The following is a 6,984-nucleotide window of genomic DNA, read 5'->3' as shown; positions in this document are numbered from 1 at the left end:
CTCCGCAGCAGCCTTTCCCGGCGGGCCCTTCTCCCCACCCTAAAATTGTCTCCACTCCAGAACCACCGCCTCCGCTCTCTTCCCTACTTACACGTCCTGCGCACCCTATTTCTCTCCTAGCCCCAAACCCGCCTTTTGTTCTGTGGGATTCTAGCGCGATCCCTCAAAGCACCGGGGGCATGCACTGCTCTCTTGCTCAGGAGCTCTCCCCGGTCCAGAGTTCTGCAGCAGCTTTTCTGTGCAGCCGGTCTCCTTGCCCCAAAACTGTCCCTTTGTTCTGTAGGGCCCTAGCGCAAGTGCTGCGCACGCCCGGAATGCCACGCTTTAGGTCGGAGGTTGCAGCTGAGGAGGTTTCTCTCTAGACTCAGATCACACAGTTTCTCCCAGTCCTGGTTGTTCACTGTTCTCTCCCTCCTCTGGCTTTTTCAGCCAAATCCTCTCCCTAACTCCCTACAAGAATTCACTTATCGGTGTGCCCCTAGCAGGGGGAGCCTCCAAGCAGCTCTCCGCTAGTGAGCTCTCCGGCTTGGTACTGCAGACGCACCGGGTCCCGGAATGACTCAGCCTACAGTGCATGGTAAACCCCTCTACCTTCCTCCACGCTGCTCCCACGCTCTCCTCCCTGTTAACGCTATCAGAGATCCACACTCACTCAATCACTCCTGTCCGCATTTGTTCCTGGAGTCTCTCCTTAACAGGAGCGAACTGAGAACACTGCCCCTACTCTGCCGCCATCTTCCCCCTTCTCTAATTTCTTTAAGTTCTTCTCTCTCACTGGAAGTTTCAGCTCTTCAGTTTTTGTTTCAGATTCTGACTCAGGTTTAGGTTCATGAGAGCGTGATTCCAAAGGCTCCTCTATGCCATTAGTCACAGGGTGAGCTTCATAGAGTCCACCGTTAGCATTTTCTTGTACAGGTTCTGGACATAGTTCTTTCTTCTTCTTCTTCTTCTTCTTCTTCTTCTTCTTCTTCTTCTTCTTCTTCTTCTTCTTCTTCTTCTTCTTCTTCTTCTTCTTCTTCTTCTTCTTCTCCTTCTTCTCCTTCTTCCTCTCCTTCCTCTCCTTCCTCTCCTTCCTCTCCTCCTCCTCCTCCTCCTCCTTCTTCTTCTTCTTCTTCTTCTTCTTCTCCTTCTTCTCCTTCTTCCTCTCCTTCCTCTCCTTCCTCTCCTTCTCCTTCTTCTTCCTCTCCTTCTCCTTCTTCTTCTTCTTCTTCTTCTTCTTCTTCTTCTTCTTCTTCTTCTTCTTCTTCTTCTTCTTTTCTTCTTCCCCTTCCCCTTCCCCTCCCCCTCACTCTCCTCCTCCTTTTTCTCCTTCTCCTTATTCTTCTTCTGATTCCCCCTCAAGTTCTTGTTTAGTATCACCAAGTACTTCATCCTGTAACAAAACATATCATTGTGAATATAAAACTTATTTGGAATCGATCTCTCAGGAGCCAGAACAAAGGTTTGCATAAACTTCCTCTCTGTATACCATTAGAGAGAAAACTAATGACCTGGACAACTACTTCATCACTCAATGTTACATGACCATCCACATGATGAGTTTTGTATGACAGTCACTGAAGTTTAGAGACAATACTTTATGGTGTATATCATTTGCCATAAACAGCCTCCTGGGGTTTTTTTGCTAGCATCTAACCCACCATGAACATTCAGAGAATTCCTGCCTTAAAACCACTGTAAATATTCTAGAACTTCATTCAACAAAGTGTAATATTGCCTCACAAACATCCTGTATTACAAATTGTCCATCAGGCTTGTCCATAAACATTTCTTTCTGCACAATGTCAAATGTTCCAGCCAACAGCATGGCAGGTACTCACATGGAGGTCAGCAGGAGAGTCACATAAAATTCAACCACTACCCCAAATTCTCGTACTCACTGTCTTCTCCCTCAGACACCATGTTGAATCTCAGAAGCCCAAATGCCATGAGCTCCTTGCTCCCTCACAACCAGCTATTTCAGGGCACTAGATGCTGTGGTGAGAAACCAGGAGCACAGGCTTCTCTATATATATTTAAAGGTCAAGGTTGGGTTTTGTATATTAGCTAGACCGTTATCTGCAGGTTTGGAGACCCTGGTCAAAGACCATAATAAAGAATCCTTGCTGATTATATGTATTTGCATGATTGTACAAGATGACTCTTTTTTTTCATCTTAGGCCTCTTCATCTGAGCCATAATACTTAATACTTTACATTATATCTTTGGTTCAACAGTTTTATGTGTTTAAGCTATTAAGAACATTTTCAATGTTTTCTAAATCATTCTTAATCATCGTAGTTCCTTTGGCCAATATTTGTGACTGTTAAAAGTTAAAAGTTAGAATTCAATACTATGTCAACTGAACACAGTGTTTGATTTTTAGGTGTGTCCTTTTACATCTTGCTGTTGTGGTGATTTTAAAGACATTTTATCAATTTAATCAGCAGATGAGTAATTCTGGCCATTGTCAAATCTTATTTATAAGAGAAGTAAATATAAGCTTAACCACACTACTAAACATACAGAGAAACATCATCGTGTTTCTTAGGAGACTGTGAGTATAATTTCTGCTGAGCAAAACTGATATTTGGATTATTAGATTCATTTTTCCTTAAACCAACTGCATTTTTAAAAACCTAGATATTTGTTGCATATTGAGCTATATAAATTAAGGTTTAACCTTCTGAAATTGGATTTTTTTAAAATTTTTATATCTACATAAAATTCTTAAATACTAGATGACAATTTTTTTATTAATTAGGTATTTTTGCTATGAATGTCTAATATGAAAGTGTTGTGTCTTTTATTCTCCCTTTTGAGAAGCAATAGATCAGTCCTCTAATGTCATATGAACTGGCTGTATTAATGTTATATTGAATAATTTAATTTCACACAAATCAATAGTTATTGAGGTAAACATTAAGAATACTATTGTTAAACTTCATAGACTACTAATATATACCTTCAAATCATAAACTCTAAATATGTTTGGATATAATTAAGTACTCTCCATCAGTGATATCCCAAGTAGTTTCTTATAGATGCTGGCCTAGCATTATCCTAAAAAACATTACAGTGGAGAAGAAGAAAGTCTTTAGAGAAAGACTTCCTAGTGTCAAATGTGAACTCAGTTTTTTTCTACACACTTATTGGGGAAGTCTTCTTTAGCCTTGGCTTGCTCATCTGTAAAACAATGAGTATAATTCTACTTACCTTATAGGGCCAGAATAATAGTTAAATGAGGTGATACTAATTATAATTGCATTCATCCATGGTTAATGAGATGCCTAACATGCTTTTAAGAACTTTACATTTTTTATGTTACTGAATTCTCATAATAACTTCAGGACATGCACTATTAGTGGCCCTATTTTATAGAAGAGGAAACCATCTTAAAGAAAGTAACTCACTTGCACATATAACATGTTGAACACTCTCCAGCACATAGTGAGCAATCTGTAAATGTTAGTTACTGTTATTATCTGGAATTTTGAGAATATTTATTATGCCCCTGAACATATTTGACAAGCACATGTATATGACTGGGTTCTTGGAATGTTCATTAACTCAAACTATTGCTCAAATATCCTCACTTTATGTTAACAAATTAGTTAGTGGAGGCAATAAATGGTATAAAACTATGGATACTTAAGATAGTTGATCAAAGTCTTCAGGTTTGAATGTTAAAACAGTGCTGGTGGGTCTTTACATACTAGTTTGTCCCTTCCTAAAATATTATTTTAAAGACGTGGTTTAATTTAAAAATTCATTTAAGAGATGCTATTGAGTTTAATCCTCTGCTAAATAAGAGACTAAACTCTTAGACCAGAGGGTCATATTTAGGTCTTGAGGGTTCTAGTCTGGTTTTGCTATAGTAAGGAACTATGCTAAGTGCTCTACATGAATCATGACGAATGGTTCTATGCATCTATTGAAATATCACCAGTAACGGAGCTCATCATCTTTCAAGTAATTTCACTTGAACCCAATAATTTTTTAAAATATGTTTTATTGATTATACTGTTACAGTTGTCCCAGTTTCTTTTCCCTTTGCTCCCTTCCACCCAGTGATACCCCTCCCTCCAGTTGTCCCCCCCTTTTAGTCCATGTCCATTGGTTGTGCATATAGTTCTTCTCAACCTCTTCCTGTCTACTCCATTCCCTCCTACTATGCTTCTTAATTCCTGCACCATCTCCCTCCCTCTCCCCCTTCCTGCTGACCTCCCCCCCCGCAATATGTTCCCCATACCTATAGTTCTTTTTCCATTCTCATTGCCTACTTAGTTTGCCTTAGTTTCGATTCCCTAGCTTCTGATATTGGTTGTTGTGATGCAGTTTTCATTTTAATGTTCATAATTTTGATCCTCCTTCTTCTAAGCCAGTCCCTTTAACATCTCATATAATAGTGGTTTAGATCTAATGAACTCCTTCAGTTTTAATTTGTCCTGGAAGCACTTTCTCTGCCCTTCTGTTCTGAATGACAGTTTCGCTGGATAGAGTGTTTATGGCTGTTGGTTTTTTATTTTTATTACTTTGAATATTTCTTGCCAGTCCCTTCTTGCCTGCAGGGTCTCCTTTGAGAAATCAGCTCATAGTCTAATTAGGACTCCTTTGTACGTAATTCTTTTCTTCCCTCTTGCTGCTTTTAAGATTCTGTCTTTATCTTTAATTTTTGACAATTTGATTATAATGTGTCTTAGAGTGGTTCACCCTGGGTCCAGTTTTTCTGGAACTCTCTGTGCTTCCTGGACCTGTAAGTCTATTTTTTCCCCCAAGTTCAGGAAGTTCTGCTTCATTATTTTTTCACATAATTTTTCTATTTCTAGTTCTTCTTCTTCGCCCTCTGGCAATTCGAATGTTTGTTCACTTATAGCTGTCCCAGAGGTTTCTGAGCCTCTCCTCCTGTTCCTCCCTTTTTGTTTCCATTTACTGCACTGGTTGACTGTTTGTTCCTTTCCTATGTTCCGATTTGTTGATTTGATCTCTGGTTTTCATTTCCTCACCACTTGTCTCATATGTGTTTTCGTTCATTTCAGTGTGACTAGCTTTCAGTCCTTCCCTGTCTCGTTCCAAATCTTTTGTTAATTCTGTAAGCTGCCTTATGACTATAGCTCTGAACTGAGCCTCAGAAAGATTTCTTATTTGCTCACCAGTTAGGTCCCTCATCTGCTGCCTGGTGAGCTGTGTCGCCAGGATTTCAATCATGGTCTGTTTCATCCTGTCAGTTTTCTGCTTACCTTTGTTTCCTGGTCAGGCTGTAGGGGACGGCGCCCCATGCCCTCACACTACCCAGCAACCTGCGACTTTTTTCACCACTCTGTGGTGCTTTGTGTGGGGGCGGGGGTCCAAGATGGGTTCCTGCCATTACTCTCCGATGAGAGACCAGGAGGCTCCTTCCCCATGGCCTCACCGTCCAAGGCAATGGGGGGGTCTGCCTTCTCCAGCATTGGAATTGCGAGCTGCCGGGTCTCGACTGCAGCTGGGATTGCTCCCCTGGAATTTCTCACAGTCCTGCCACTACCCACGCTGCTACTGCCAACAGCCCAGCCAGCCTTTCTGTCTCAATTCCGATTTTGCCCCTCCTACCCGCCCAGATGAGCACCACTGGTTTATAACTTCATATGTTGGGCTTCAATGTAGTTTTATTTTCTGGAATTTCTGGTTATCTTTGTTTTTGAGGTAGTTGTATTACTACGTAGTTGTGGAGAGAGACAGAGCGTGTCGGTCTAAGCCTCCATCTTGGCCAGAAGCCCTAAAACCAATAATCTGAATCCTACAAGTCTTCACTATATAGAATTTAAATCTTTCCATATGTGACCTCCAAATATCACTCATAGCATGCAGTAACTTCTTAGTAAATATATATTGAATTATTTGTTTCTGGAAAACTAAAAATGAATTGATATAAAACTATACTCCACATGACATTCCTTCAAATATCCCTTCTTCCTTGGAGCTTTTTCCCAAGCTTAATATCTGAAGATTCTCAAACTTGTAGGTGGTGATTATAACATAGAAGGAAGTTTAGATGTTCTGGGTCTAATATCAGATAGTCTGTCTTGTGCTGAGGAACAAATGATCATTTCCATCAGAAGATCAAAACAGTAGAATGCTGTCAAGATGGTCATTTGGAAAAAAGAAAGCTTATAAGTTGTAATTTTATTTAAAATGTTAAAATTGAAGGAATACTAGTTCAGTTTTACAGAGGTGAGTGTATGTGAAATTCCTAGTTATTGTCCCAGAAAAAATATGCTAATATGTTGCTCCAAGAACCACACATTGACAAGAAAGGCTGATAAATTTTACGTTGGAAAACCCAGTTTAAATTGGAACCTACTAGATTTTTTTTTGAGAGATCAGACCTCGTATATAGACTAATCAGCTAAGCTAACTTCTATGCAAAATATTTTATTCATTTCATAGCAAATACATTTTGTGACTGTCCTCTTGGCTTGTATTGCTTTATAGCTACAAAAAGCCTAACAATTCTGGTGCTTTATTTTTACTTTTTAAATGATACATTTTCATTGTCACAAGTAAATATACTCTACAATATATACTAAATACATTGTTTTCTATGCCTTGCAATTACAGTCCCTCTGGGATAACTTTTTATATAAGCACATACAGATCTACCTCACTGTTTTCTTTTAAACAATATGCATGGCGTTCTGTGTTATGGTTGTGAAATAATTTATAAAATTATGTTCCCTACTGATAGGCATTGAAGTTGTTCCCCAATCTTTCCTGTTATGAACAATGCTGTATTGTATATCCTAGTACAAACATGTAGACACACCTGTAATTATATTTAGGTTAAATTTCTAAATATGGATTGGAAGGGATATGCATCTTAAATTTTCATAAGTCTTTTATAAATTTTCATAAGTATTGCTACATTTCTTAAAGATTTTCAAATATTTATATTTTCATAAACAACATTTAAGTGTCTATTTTATTTAACTTTGCCATTACTGTAATTTATCAGACTTTATTTGATAG

The 6,984-nt window shown here is 38.9% G+C and overlaps 1 pseudogene; it reads right to left on the bottom strand.

Annotated features, from left to right (window-relative positions):
• Positions 1-691: 691 nt before the first annotated feature.
• On the bottom strand, positions 692-1,728 carry LOC150010035 (ras GTPase-activating protein-binding protein 2 pseudogene; annotated as a pseudogene).
• Positions 1,729-6,984: the final 5,256 nt, after the last annotated feature.

The sequence above is a fragment of the Furipterus horrens genome, unplaced genomic scaffold, assembly GCF_987537825.1.
Source record: "Furipterus horrens unplaced genomic scaffold, mFurHor1.1.pri manual_scaffold_5, whole genome shotgun sequence".
NCBI classification, from domain to species: Eukaryota; Metazoa; Chordata; class Mammalia; order Chiroptera; family Furipteridae; genus Furipterus; species Furipterus horrens.
Note: the sequence above shows the minus strand (reverse complement) of the source record. Positions and strands in the feature narration are given on the sequence as shown.